Below are 15,676 nucleotides of genomic sequence, written 5' to 3' on the forward strand. Positions count from 1 at the left end.
TTGAGTGTCATCGGCATAGCTATGAAAATCAACATTGTGCTCTCTGATGATGGAGCCCAGGGGCAACATATAGAGAGAGAAGAGGAGAGGGCCCAAGCAACTACCCTGAGCAACTCCAAAAGGCACATCATACTTGTTGGAGACGTGTTCTCCGATGGTGACAAAAAACTGCCTTCCTGTAATATATGTTTTGAACCACTCTAAGACGTGACCGGACAAGCCTACCCAAGATTCAAGGCGGTCAATTAATATGTTGTGGTCTATCGTGTCAAAGGCGGCACTGAGGTCGAGGAGGATAAGTGCTGAAACTTTGTTTGCGGCAGTGCTGAGCCTAAGATCACTTATTATTTTGGTTAGTGCTGTTTCGGTGCTATGGTTGGCTCTAAAGCCTGATTGGAATTTTTCCAAGATATCATTCCCAGCCAGATGTTGATTAAGCTGTTTAAATACAACTTTTTCTAGTACCTTGCTTATAAAGGGGAGGTTTGATATAGGTCTGTAGTTGTTTAAAGAATTCTGATCTAAATTTGTCTTTTTTAGGAGTGGCTTTACCATGGCTGTTTTGAATGAGCTTGGAAAAATGCCTGTAAGCATAGAGGTGTTAACAATTTGCAGTAAAGGTGCTGCTAAGCAACCAAGTATGTTTTTAGCAGATGTGTGGGGATCGCGTCAAGGCTGCAGGTAGACTGCTTACTTTCCCTGACTATTTTACAGAGGTCGTCCTCTGTAATTGGACAAAACTTTTGGAAGCTCTCAGGTCTCCTAGGGGGGTTTAACCCTCCCCTCGGTGTATCGCCTGAGTGGGCGACAGAGATTGCTGCGTTTCCACCTTGGATGCCTTCTCTAATGTCGGCAATCTTTTTATTAAAAAATCTAGCAAATTCCTCGCACTTGGCATGTGATGCTGCATTTAGGTTGTTATTGCTATGTGTTGGATTAAGCAGGTGGTCAATAGTGGAAAAAAGAACTTTCGCATTATGCTGGTTGTCTGTTATGATTTTGGAAAAATATGCTTTTCTCTCTGAGCGTACCGCATTATTGTAGGAGGAGATCTCATCCCTAAGGGATTGTCTATGGACTTCTAATTTAGTTTTCCTCCAAAGACGCTCGGTTACTCTGCATTTTCTTTTTAAGGCTCTAAGTGAGTCATTCATCCAAGGTGAATACCTAGCTCTGGTCCTTGTCGTCGTTCTAATTGGAGCTATGTTATCTAGAATTCCTCTTAAGTTGTTGTTGAAGCTATCAACCATTTCATCAGGTGTGCAGTGACCATTTAGTAGGTCACCCGATTTGATGAGGTCTGAAATCTTAAGCTCAGCAGAGGCATTAATGCGTCGTCTGTGAATGACATTGTTGGGTGTGCTAATTTGTGTTGAAATGTCAAAATCAAAAAACACACAGTGGTGGTCGGAGAGGCCGACGTCCGTGACCGATATATTGTTGATACCACCTTTTACCACCTATGGACGACTATAAAGTGGTATCAGACACACACGTGTCTGGTGTATGCCTATATTCGGATAGTAGTTATGTGCGATCAAACGTCGAAACTCAACCGGGAGATTATTACTGTAGGCTATTGATTGATGTGCGCATGAACTCCCAGCTGTTAAAAAGAAGGGACGTCGGTCATTGATCCCACGACTGAAGGCACATTCCAATACGCGGCTGTATATTGCACAAATATTCACACATCACGTCAAATCACAAATTAGAAGTCTCTTGCAGTTGTTCCTATGCAAAATTAATGCAGCGCTCCCAGGAAGGATGCACCAATTCAAATAGGTAGACGTTGGCTTATAGCCAAAATATACAATGTAAAAACATTTTGTAATTATGTAGGCCACATATTTATGATAATGAGTTGTTGCGCTACAACTGCTGCTCAAGTTGGTGATCATAGTCATCTCAAGTCCAACTTGAAAACGGCGTACACTGTCTGAGAGCAGTCGTAGGATTTCATCTTTCCTGCGCTTACGATGAGATTTGATAAATGCCAACTGGTCGTAGAAAAATAACGTACGCACGACGTACGTATGATTCTCGTCGTACGCTGCTTTGATAAATGAGGGCCAGTGTGTACGGAGGCGTGTACAGAGTGTGTCTGGAGGCGTGTACAGAGTGTGTCTGGAGGCGTGTACACAGTGTGTCTGGAGGCGTGTACACAGTGTGTCTGGAGGCGTGTACACAGTGTGTCTGGAGGCGTGTACACAGTGTGTCTGGAGGCGTGTACAGAGTGTGTATGGAGGCGTGTACAGAGTGTGTATGGAGGCGTGTACAGAGTGTGTCTGGAGGCGTGTACAGAGTGTGTCTGGAGGCGTGTACAGAGTGTGTCTGGAGGCGTGTACAGAGTGTGTCTGGAGGCGAGTACAGAGTGTGTCTGGAGGCGTGTAGAGAGTGTGTACAGAGTACATACAGAGTGTGTCTGAAGGCGTGTACAGAGTGTGTCTGGAGGCGTGTACAGAGACATGATCATGCACACATGCATACATACGCACAGGCACACAGGCCAACATACATACTCTCTCTTTCTCACATCCTCTCTCTGCTTCTCTCGTTCACATGTACGGCATATGTATGCACAAACATGTACAGAGGTGTGCATACAGAGACATGATGATGCACATATGCGTATTAATACGCACAGGCACAGAGGCCAAGCTGCTGCAAGTATGCATGCAGGGGGCACCTCTTGTTCACACGCACGGCACATGCATGTACACAGACACAGCACACAAACAGAGGCCAAACTGCTGCAAGTATGCATGCAGGGGGCACCTCTTGTTCACACGCACGGCACATGCATGTACACAGACACAGCACACAAACAGAGGCCAAACTGCTGCAAGTATGCATGCAGGGGGCACCTCTTGTTCACACGCACGGCACATGCATGTACACAGACACAGCACACAGACAGAGGCCAAACTGCTGCAAGTATGCATGCAGGGGGCACCTCTTGTTCACACGCACGGCACATGCATGTACACAGACACAGCACACAGACAGAGACCTAACTGCTGCAAGCGTGCCTGCAAGGGGCACTTTGGCAGCAGCTATAAGATCTGTGGGCCTGTGCTGAGGGCCTACCAGACTGGCTGGGAGGACAAAACCTCTTTGACCATAATGTGCATGTAGAGGCAACTTTGGCTGGCAACAGGACCTGGAACCCCCTACACCCCCCATCCCCACCACCACCCCCCTCACTTCCCTCTCTCACAAACACACACACACACTCTTTCCTTCTCTCCCAGCATGGACAGAGTCCTCTCTCTCTATATCTCTCTCTCTCTCTCTGTCTCTAACTCTCTCTCTCTCTCTCTCTATCTCTCTCTCTCATCTCTCTGTCTCTGTCTCTAACTCTCTCTCTCCCTCTCTCCCCCTCTCTCTCTCTCTCTCTCTCTCTCTCTCTCTCTCTCTCTCTCTCTCTCTCTCTCTCTCTCTCTCTCTCTCTCTCTCTCTCTCTCTCTCTCATGCACTCTCTTTTTCTCACATCCGGTATCTATATCTCTCGTTCACATGCACGGCACATTTATGCACACGGGCACAACACACAAGCACAGAGGCCAAACCACTGCAAGCGTAAACAGCTTTACCACAACCTGTTAACCACAAGACTTTCCTTCAACGTAGGACGGAAAACATCAAAGATGATCTTTTAAAAATAGCACCTAAAAAAGAGGTCGTAAACAAACTGCTAATGAAGAGGAGTGCAGAGCAACAAACACACTGTTTTGGCGACTGATCAATGTTGTTACCGTAAGTCGCCGAGTAGCTGACTGGGGAAGGTATTTGCCAGGCGCGCGTTTCCAAAAAGCTTTCATGACCATCCTTGTTTACGTTTGATTCCTTTATTTACTTCTCTTGTTTAAAATGCTAAAACTTCAGGTTCTCCATTGACATAGTTACAATCATCCATGACATTGAAGCCATTGTGCAAAGGTGCAGAAAGTGCCAGAGAGATGTGCAAACTATAAGCTTTAAGAGTCAAGGAGCCGTTCTAAGCATACACGCTGCGGACCGGTGTAGCGTGGCCCAAGCAAGCGGTAGCATGTGTATATTAACGCGGTCAACAGAAAGTAGGCCTTCCCCGACACCTACTCTACTACTACTAACCCACCATCACCAAGCGCCCAGGTGAAATACTAAATTATCCTCACCACGTGACCCAAGCAAGCGCACGTCACCTCCCAAGCCTGTCAGTCAATCACAATCTAAAAGTGAAATCTGTCCGCAACACACACAGTGACCTTGTAAAGTGACCTTGGGTTCAATAAAAGCTACTTCTGTACATAAAAATGTGTTATTACTAGGGCTGTGACTTTAATGTCTTAATTTCTATTAATTAATGCCACAAACATTGACAGGTTAAAAAATAGCACACCATGTATATAATATTGCACTATAACATAGTCATTAAACAGCAACAGAGAGATATGTTGTAATAGTCAGGGATTATGATGTTTGTGTGTGTGTGCACAAGAGTGGAAATGACAAACATTAACAACAAGTGACACACAGAGTAGCAGTAGCTGTACTTGCTAATTGGGCATAAGGCAGCAATGCATGGCAACTGTAGCCTGGATCATGTCTCTAAAGAGAGAGAGAGAGAGAGAGAGAGAGAGAGAGAGAGAGAGAGAGAGAGAGAGACAGACAGACAGACAGACAGACAGACAGACAGACAGACAGACAGAGACAGAGGACTCCGGGGAGGGTTGCAAGCCCACACGCCGCCCGACCCGGAGCCTGACACGCCGCCTGACCCGGCACCCATAACGGAGCCACAGAGGACGTCTCTCCGGCCGAGACCCCCGCTCTAGTCAGGACCCCTGGGGACGTCGCTCAGACCGAGACCTACAACGCGGATGCTGTCGACCCGGCTGAGACCCCCAACGCGGATGCTGTCGACCCGGCTGAGACCCCCAACGCGGATGCTGTCGACCCGGCTGAGACCCCCAACGCGGATATCATCGACCCGGCTGAGACCCCCAACACGGATGCCGTAGGCCCGGCTGAGACCCCCAACGCGGATGCTGTCGACCCGGCTGAGACCCCCAACGCGGATATCATCGACCCGGCTGAGACCCCCAACACGGATGCCGTCGACCCGGCTGAGACCCCCAACGCGGATGCTGTCGACCCGGCTGAGACCCCCAACGCGGATATCATCGACCCGGCTGAGACCCCCAACACGGATGCCATCAACCCGGCTGAGACCCCCAACGCGGATGCTGTCGACCCGGCTGAGACCCCCAACGCGGATGCTGTCGACCCGGCTGAGACCCCCAACGCGGATATCATCGACCCGGCTGAGACCCCCAACACGGATGCCGTCGACCCGGCTGAGACCCCCAACGCGGATGCTGTCGACCCGGCTGAGACCCCCAACGCGGATATCATCGACCCGGCTGAGACCCCCAACACGGATGCCGTAGGCCCGGCTGAGACCCCCAACGCGGATGCTGTCGACCCGGCTGAGACCCCCAACGCGGGTTAATGGAGGCGTGTACAGAGTGTGTACATGTACGGAGGCGTACATACAGAGACATGATCATGCACACATGCATATAAATACACACAGACACAGAGGCCAACATCCTCTCTCTGCATCTCTCGTTTATATATAATCATGCACACATTCATATCAATACGCACAGGCACAGAGGCCAAGCTGCTGCAAGTATGCATGCAGGGGGCACCTCTTGTTCACATGCACGGCACATGCATGTACAGAGACACAGCACACAGCACACAGACAGAGGCCAAATTGCTGCAAGCGTGCATGCAAGGGGCACTTTGGCAGCAGCTATAAGATATGTGGGCCTGTGCTGAGGGACTACCAGACTGGCTGGGAGGCCAAAACTTCTTTGACCATAATGTGCATATATGTAGAGGACACTTTGGCTGCCAACAGGACCTGGAAATTTATGCACACAGGCACAACACATAAGCACAGAGGCCAAACCGCTGCAAGCGTAAACAGCTTTACCACAACCTGTTAACCACAAGACTTTCCTTCAACATAGGACGGAAAACATCAAACATGATCTTTTAAAAATAACACCTAAAAAAGAGTCCGTAAACAAACTGCTAATGAAGAGGATTACAGAGCAACAAACCCACAGTGACCCTGTAAAGTGACCTTGGGTTCAATAAAAGCCACTACCATATATAAAATCGTGTTATCGGGCTGGGTTAATTTCGCTTAATTAATGTCACAAACATTAACAGGTTAAAAAATAACACACCATGTATATAATATTGCACTATAACATAGTCATTAAACAGCAACAGAGAGATATGTTGTTATAGTCAGGGATTATGATGTGTGTGTGTGCACAAGAGTGGAAATGACAAACATTAACAACAACAAGTGACACACAGAGTAGCAATAGCAGTAGCTGTACTTGCTAATTGGGCATAAGGCAGCAATGCATGAAAATTGTAGCCTGGATCATATCTCTAAAGGCAGAGAGAGAGAGACAGAGAGAGAGAGAAAGAAAGAGAAGGAGAGCGATTGGGGAGGGGAGACAGAGGGAGAGCAGAGAAGGAGAGAGATAATGACAGAGAAAGAAATAGAGAGAAGGAGAGTGATGGGGGGCAAAGACAGAGAGCTGAGAAGTAGAGAATGACAGAGAGAGAAAGAAAGAAAGAGAAGGAGAGCGATGGGGGGGGGGGCAAAGACAGATGGGGTGTCTCAGATGGCGCACTTGTGCACTTCGGGCACTATATTTCAGTGCATAGGGCGCTTTCAAAGTAAAATTTTGTTAGTTCAGTGCACTGAAAAGCGCCCGGATGATGCCCTAACAATGGCGGAAAACGCAGTGCTTGAACGATGGACACTTCACGCACTAAACGGGCGCCATGTTGACAATAAAACGGAAGAAACGTGACGTTCAGTTCAGTAGAAGAGTTTGGTTAACTGTGTTCTTTATTTCTGTAAGTAATGTTGCTGAGACACCAACCTTTTCATGCCAAGCCAAGTATTGTACACAAAATAGCTGCCAGTTGGGATGTAGAAAATGTAAATACAAGCACGACACACTGTGCAATGTAAACAGTAGCCAACCGATATTTTGGTGAGCTAATGCTAGCTCAACCGTCACTTCCAGTCAGGGCACAGTGCATAGTGGGCCGACTTTTTCACAACACTATGCACTAAAGACCCCCAGTGCACTGTGAGCACTATGCACTGACTGTCAGTGCACTGCCATCAGTGCGGCATCTGAGACACGGCAAGAGAGAGAGGAGTGTGTGGCCATATCAACAAGGCCATAGCAACCACAACAGGTGTTGAACATGAGGTGCTTACGTCAGCGGGGGGGTTATCGCCCCTCTAGTGCTTACCTCAGTGAGGGGGGGGGGTGTTCTCTCCCCTCTAGTGCTTACCTCAGCGAGGGGGGGGGGGGTGTGTGTTCTCGCCCCTCTAGTTTAACCTCAGCGAGGGGGGGTGTGTGTTCTCGCCCCTCTAGTGCTTACCTCAGTGAGGGGGGGGTGTTCTCGCCCCTCTAGTGCTTACCTCAGTGAGGGGGGGGGGGGGTTATCGCCCCTCTAGTGCTTACCTCAGTGAGGGGGGGGGGGTTCTCGCCCCTCTAGTTTTACCTCAGCGAGGGGGGGAGCTGTTCTCGCCCCTCTAGTTTTACCTCAGCGAGGGGGGGGGAGCTGTTCTCGCCCCTCTAGTTTTACCTCAGCGAGGGGGGGGGAGCTGTTCTCGCCCCTCTGTTGCTTACTTCAGCGAGGGGGGGGGGGGTGTTCTCGCCCCTCTAGTGCTTACCTCAGGAAGGGGGGGTGTTCTCGCCCCTCTAGTTTTACCTCAGCGAGGGGGGGTTTTCTCGCCCCCTCTAGTGCTTACCTCAGCAAGGGGGGGGGTGTTCTCGCCCCTCTAGTGCTTACCTCAGGAAGGGGGGGTGTTCTCGCCCCTCTATTGCTAACTTCAGCGAATGGGGGGGCGTTCTCGGCCCTCTTACCTCAGCGAACGGGGAGCGTTCTTCTTACCTCAGCGAGGGGGGGGGGGTGTTCTCTCCCCTCTTACCTCAGGAAGGGGGGGTGTTCTCGCCCCTCTAGTGCTTACCTCAGGAAGGGGGTTCTCGCCCCTCTAGTTTTCCAGGGAGGGAGAGCTACTGCCATTCGGGTCACCTCCCACCTCCATTGAGCAGAAAGTTGTCACACTCCCTCAATCGAGTCGCTTTGCTGCCTGGGATTAGACTGTGAGTCCTCTCTCTCTCTCTCTCTCTCTCTCTCTCTCTCTCTCTCTCTCTCTCTCTCTGTAGCTGTCTCTCCTGTCTGATGCTAACCCTTGGTGAAAACCAGGCCATAGGCCCAGCAAAAATAGATAATAATAATAATAATAATAATAATAATAATAACAATTTTCACTGAAGAAAAACAATAGTGTAAAAATATCAACACCCTAACTTTTTTAACAATTTTAAAGCACCTTTTATGGAACCTAAGCCCGCTTTACAAAAGGACATGCGGCTAGGGAATTTGGGAAAGGGGAGGAGGGAAGGGCCGAGGACCATAGGCCTCAGTGAAGAGATGTGAAGAGATGTGAAGGGTTGAGGAATATAGGCCTCAGTGAAGAGATGTGAAGGGTTGAGGACCATAGGCCTCAGTGAAGAGATCTGAAGGGTCGATTACCATAGGCCTCAGTAGAGATGTGAAGTGTTGAGGATGGTTGAAGACCATAGGCCTCAGTGAAGAGATGTGAAGGGTTGAGAAATATAGGCCTCAGTGAAGAGATGTGAAGGGTTGAGGAATATAGGCCTCAGTGAAGAGAAGTGAAGGGTTGAGGACCATAGGCCTCAGTGAAGAGATGTGAAGGGTTGAGGACCATAGGCCTCAGTGAAGAGATGTGAAGGGTTGAGGACCGTAGGCCTCAGTGAAGAGATGTGAAGGGTTGAGGACCATAGGCCTCAGTGAAGAGATGTGAAGACAAGTGAAGGACTAAGGAACATAGGCATCAGTGAATAGATATGAAGGGTTGAGGACCATAGGCCTCAGTGAAGAGATGGGAAGGGTTGAGGACCATAGGCCTCAGTGAAGAGATATGAAGGGTTGAGGATGGTTGAAGACCATAGGCCTCAGTGAAGAGATGTGAAGACAACTGAAGGACTAAGAACATAGGCCTCAGTGAAGAGATATGAAGGGTTGAGGACCATAGGCCTCAGTGAAGAGATATGAAGGGTTGAGGACCATAGGCCTCAGTGAAGAGATGTGAAGGGTTGAGGACCATAGGCCTCAGTGAAGAGATGTGAAGAGATGTGAAGGACTAAGGAACATAGGCCTCAGTGAATAGATATGAAGGGTTGAGGACCATAGGCCTCAGTGAAGAGATGGGAAGGGTTGAGGACCATAGGCCTCAGTGAAGAGATATGAAGGGTTGAGGATGGTTGAAGACCATAGGCCTCAGTGAAGAGATGTGAAGACAACTGAAGGACTAAGGAACATAGGCCTCAGTGAAGAGATATGAAGGGTTGAGGACCATAGGCCTCAGTGAAGAGATATGAAGGGTTGAGGACCATAGGCCTCAGTGAAGAGATGTGAAGGGTTGAGGACCATAGGACTCAGTAGAGATGTGAAGGGTTGAGGACCATAGGCCTCAGTGAAGAGATGTGAAGAGATGTGAAGGGTTGAGGACCATAGGCCTCAGTAGAGATGTGAAGGGTTGAGGACCATAGGCCTCAGTGAAGAGATGTGAAGAGATATGAAGGGTTGAGGACCATAGGCCTCAGTGAAGAGATATGAAGGGTTGAGGACCATAGGCCTCAGTGAAGAGATGTGAAGGGTTGAGGACCATAGGCCTCAGGTAAGAGATGTGAAGAGATGTGAAGGGCTAAGGAACATAAGCCTGAGTGAAAAGATGTGAAGGGTTGAGGACCATAGGCCTCAGTGAAGAAATGTGAAGGGTTGAGGACCATAGGCCTCAGTGAAGAGATGTGAAGGGTTGAGGACCAAAGGCCTCAGTTAGGGCTGAGTACCGATCAGAATTTTTCGGTTTCGGTTCCGGTTCTAGAACCTACGTTTCAATGCCGGTTCCTGACGGTGCCATTTTCGGTTCCTAATTTATAAACACTGGGGATGACGAAATGTTTAAAAATCTTCACCGACCACCGAGCCTCCCTCATTATCCAGTTGAAGTTAAAATGAGAACTACAATCTAAATCCAACCCTATCCATTTTGTGGGTGTGCATCTTTGCATCTGAGCATCAGTTCATAGTCATACAGTCGATGCTCATGGCAAACGCACAGACAATCGTGCAAATTTACCTGATTACAAACTGAACCAGCATGAAGTTTTGCATCAGCCCCAGACAACTTGAGTGGCGAAACAACAAGGAGAAACTCATATTTAATGTTTTACGCTGAACACACTCCTTTTAAAACATGCCCTGTGTGTGGGGATTTTGGCCACGCGCGCGGACTCTTAAATAGAAAAGCATGGTGTACTGTCTGACCTGTCATTGCCGTCCCGTTGACTGTCAGGATTTGGTCTGTTGAAACTTTTCCAATTTTTGGCTTAAAATCAGGGAATTATTGCCGTTTAAGCAGCTGACAGGTATGCTGTTCTTGCAAACAGTTTTAAAACAAGTAAGGTCGCCAAATTCCGCCCACTTCACTGATCACTTCACTGTGAACGTGATAATGTCATTTCAAAAACTATTTGATTATGCTATCGTATATTTTTGGATAGCGGCAACTGTGTAGATGAGGTAAGGAGCAATATTAGCTAACATTGGTAGCCCTTTCTATCGTAATTTGGAGATAACGTCCAGCATGTCCAAAATCTAGTTTCAGCACAATTCGCCGGCGAAAGGCTCCCATGTCCGCCCGCTTGATTTCAGGTCACGTCTGTATTTCCGTTACTGTTTATTATTCCTTCATGCTGTTTTGCTTATTTCGTTCACGCTTGTAGTCCTGGCTTTACCTTTGCAGGAACTGTGATTAGTTTGGTCGTTACTGTGGAAACGGTTGAATAATTTTGGTCCTAAAGCGAAACAGGGAAGCGGCCAGGGCGAGTTTTTAGCCAGAATGTCGTCGTGAAATTAAAGTTCCACCTCTTTCATGCTGCCGTTACGACACTCTTCATTACAATGCTGTTTATGGCCGTTGACTCGGTTTTAAATGTCATCACTGTTTCAAATTGTAAGCATACAAACTCTGTATCATGTCGATATCCATTCCTGACTTAAACAGTGGATACATAGACCTAATTAATTAGGCGGGCGGAATTGGGGGACGGGCGGAGGTGACTTGGCTATACTGTAGCTTGTTACGCATGCAGTGAAACACTGGGAGTGCTCTGTTTCGAGTTCTTTGCATGGTCCATAATTATAGGCTACCAAACGAAAAAAATATCCACATAGAAGAAATCAAGTCTTCAGTTTCAATAATCCACGTTACTGCGTTCCGTGGCGCAAATGTAGGCTATGCCTATTATAACACACAAAGAAAGTCTCTCGCGGCCAAAAGTGACTGAGCTCACCTGATGCTTCTGATATGAGTTTCCGTTTTATTGACATGAAATTTAAACTTTGCAATGATTCGCAGTGTAATCCAAAAAGTTAGAGAATGTGTGCACCCACCACTAAAGGGAAAAGGTCCCTGTCGTGCCGAAAAGCGAGTGCCTGCCAGAACACGAGTGCCCTCATTGAAACCAATGGAAACCGATGACCAATTTTTCAGATAGTTTTTAGCCATTTTTGCAGATAAATCTGACACAATTTAAGATGGAAAGCCTATCAATAAAGCATCTACATTCCTTCTGGAAGTATTACAAAGAACTGGTTACAATTTCAGTATTATTTCCATGAAAGAATCGAAGAATTGTCATAACAAATGTTACAGTTTCATTCAAATAGCTCATATTAAGTGCAGGACGAGTAATGTTTCATAAGCATATTTTTAGTTCATAAATTATGTAATTCATTCTGCAAGAAATTGTATAATTTTCTCTCAAAAAATGTCATTGGTTTCAATGAGGGCACTCGTGTTCTGGCAGGCACTCACTTTTTGGCACGACACCCCCAACACTGTTTGATGATTCATGGTGGAGCAAACAGTGTTGCCGACTTTTAGGCTACTTTCTCATACGCCGATGTAACCATCTGAATAATGATGGATGCACACGCTCGCAGTGGCTGTGTCGAAGACAAAGTCTGAATTCTTTGCCATCTACAAACGCTAGAAATAGGCTACTCTTCTCGGTAAGCCTACACAAATTAAAGATGGGCTGATGGTAGTTTCTCTCGTAACAGCGTTAATATCCACAGATGATTTGACCATCTGTTTAAAAGGGGGGTGTAGCCTGCCAGCAGTCTCTGCAAGCCCGAATGTGATCACAATTAATGTTGCCAGATTTTTTGCCAGAAGCGACTGCCGTTCTGACTGCATTAACGTTCTGGGGTTATAAATGCGAAATGATAACTGACGTGATGGACATCTAGGAACCGAAACGTGGAACCGACAGCCAAGGCACGTTTCGATGCCGAGTAGAACCTTAGCCTTTCATTCAATTCCATTAAGGAACCGAATTTCGGTACCCAGTCCTAGCCTCAGTAGAGATGGGAAGGGTTGAGGACCATAGGCCTCAGGTAAGAGATGTGAAGAGATGTGAAGGGCTAAGGAACATAAGCCTGAGTGAAGAGATGTGAAGGGTTGAGGACCATAGGCCTCAGTGAAGAGATGTGAAGGGTTGAGGACCATAGGCCTCAGTGAAGAGATATGAAGGGTTGAAGACCATAGGCCTCAGTAAAAAGATGGGAAGGGTTGATTACCATAGGCCTCAGTGAAGAGATGTGAAGGGTTGAAGACCATAGGCCTCAGTGAAGAGATGTGAAGGGTTGAAGACCATAGGCCTCAGTGAAGAGATGTGAAGGGTTGAAGACCATAGGCCTCAGTGAAGAGATGTGAAGAGATGTGAAGGGTTGAGGACCATAGGCCTCAGTGACGAAATGTGAAGAGATGTGAAGGGTTGAGGACCATAGGCCTCAGTGAAGGGATGTGACTTGAGAGGTTGGGGGCAGTAACACTAGCCTGTGTGTGTGTGTGTGTGTGTGTGTGTGTGTGTGTGTGTGTGTGTGTGTGTGTGTGTGCGTGCGTGCGTGCGTGCGTGCGTGCGTGCGTGCGTGTGTGTGTGTGTGTGTGTGACATCCTAACAAGAAAACAGTGGCGAACTGTAAACACTATGGCTCGGCCTTCCCCTCGGAAAATACCGTGCGGTAAAGAGAGCTGTTGCTAGGTGATGATAAGGAAAATACCGTGCGGTAAAGAGAGCTGTTGCTAGGTGATGATAAGGAAAATACCGTGTGGTGAAGAGAGCTGTTGCTAAGTGATGATAAGGACTGACTTTTAGTAGAGAAAGCGCACTCAACTCCGAAAAGTTTCTTACAAGGTCTTTGGGTGCGAGCAAACAGCAAAGTTCATGTATAGTAAAAAAGCCGCACTCCCGGATCAATTTCTTTAAAGACGCTGAAGAAGGCTTAGGCCGGAATGTCTGTCTGTCTACCATGCTAACCCAGTATTAAAACTGCAAGAAATTGATCCGGGAGTGCGGCTTTTTTACTATACATGATAAGGACTGATCCTGCAGATCTTCTAAATCATAATTTCATGATCATATTCACTAGTGTGACCAAAGTTCAGTACGTTTTGCAGTTAAAAAATTATATTTCTGGATATTCAAAATGGCGAATAATGGAGAATATCCCCCTTTTCATGTGTGATAATTGCCGTTTTCCCAGTCATAATGAATACCCAGAATTTGATGCTGGTGGTAAGTATTCACGAAAAAGGTGACATTGTGAATGGACAGCATGGATTCTTGAAATAAACATCGAAAAATATTACACAGTGCACCTTTCAGCTCTTTAACTCACCGATATTTTCCAAACTTGATCATTCAGGGATTCTTGAGAGATGGGACAAAACATGTCCGGGAGATAAAACTAATGTTTGTGCTTAAAATGTAATAAAAATTGCAACAAAATTAGCTGGAATAATAGAAGAAGAAGTTTTGTACACTAAAATATGATTTCATATTTATATAGTTTCATTTTTTTTTTTCACGTTGCAGTGTGTCATCAGTACCTTCAAAACCCCATGTCCGAAAGCAAGATTTAGAATTTGACAATATCATAATAATTGGTTAAAATGAAATATAACAAACAGCATAGCTTCTGTCGTCAAGTATTTTGGATAATTAATCAAACTACATGTATGTACTATGTTTTATAAACCTTTTTATATACTTTTTAACCTATTGAACATGTGTCCGGACTTTTAGTCAACACTGTAAGATTTTTTTTAAATACAAAAAAATCTACCATTATTGTGGTCAGCTCACACTCTAAGCAGCCTGGTACTACTTCCTGTTAGGTATACATGCCATGGAGACACTGTTCTGTTAAGGTCACATTTAATATTTGATTTTATCAATGCATCTTTAGGAAGACCACCTATGTCACAACCATAATGTGTCAACACCATAATGCATAACAATAAGGGTTATTTCAGTATTTTGTATAATAAAAGCTTAGAATAACTTTATTGGCAAATCCTTAAGCGACAGCTGATGTACCAGATGATTTCTGTTAGAAAATCATGTGTTATTATGAAAAGTAGGTTTATTTGTCAACTCTGTAAGAGTCAACTACATAAGATTTTCTTATGGAGTTGACATGCAAAATCTTATGGAGTTGACAAATTCACAAAAAACTGCTCAATATGCTAATGTGATATTCTTTTCAAACGTAGAAACAGGAGTACAAGTTATTTTACGATATTATATGTATATTAATGTGCATATAATGCATATAACTACATATCTTTTCGATATATGGACAAAAAAGTGAACTAAAAACTAAAGTTTAAGTGAAAGCTCATTGGGAAACTCCAACTCCCATTGTCATTGTGAAACAGCACTCCACAGCACACAAGTGAACACTGCACACAACGAAATTGCATTTATGCCTCACCCGTGCAAGGGGGCAGCCCTCAGTGGCGCCCCATGGGGAGCAGTGCGGTGGGACGGTACCATGCTCAGGGTACCTCAGTCATAGAGGAGGATGGGGGAGAGCACTGGTTGATTACTCCCCCCACCAACCAGGCGGGTCGGGAGTCGAACCGGCAACCTCTGGTATGCAAGTCTGACGCCCTAACCGCTCACCCATGACTGCCCATGAATTTAATTCAAAACAAATAAACATGTTTTAAAAAGAGAAGCCTAAGAATATAACAAAACTACAAAATAAACTGTGAAAAAACATTTTGCACTAAATAGGCTCCAAAAATCAGACCAGTTTGTCAACTCCATCAGTTTTTCTGTCAACTCCGTAAGATTTTCCTCAGCACTTTCGGGTTTTTTTGTGATATTTTGGGGAAAAAGCTAATTCTTTTTGTTTAGGCAATAAAGGGTCATTAGATCTATACCACCATGTATTTTAACCACTTTAGGTGTTTTCCTCGTGGTTGCAAAATAAAAGATAAAGTCTGACAATGCCAATTACATATTATTGTACATCAAGGTAACTAAGTATCATTACAATGCAAATCAGAGCTAAATATTCTTGCTGGACTATTATAATAATTTAATTATGTACTTTCTTTTGTCTGACAGAGTTGACGAAAATCTAGGTGTGAAGGTAAACATGGTAATTTGTTAAAAATGCCTTTTTA

The sequence above is a fragment of the Engraulis encrasicolus genome, chromosome 15 (genome assembly GCF_034702125.1).
Source record: "Engraulis encrasicolus isolate BLACKSEA-1 chromosome 15, IST_EnEncr_1.0, whole genome shotgun sequence".
In the NCBI taxonomy this organism is placed as follows: Eukaryota; Metazoa; Chordata; class Actinopteri; order Clupeiformes; family Engraulidae; genus Engraulis; species Engraulis encrasicolus.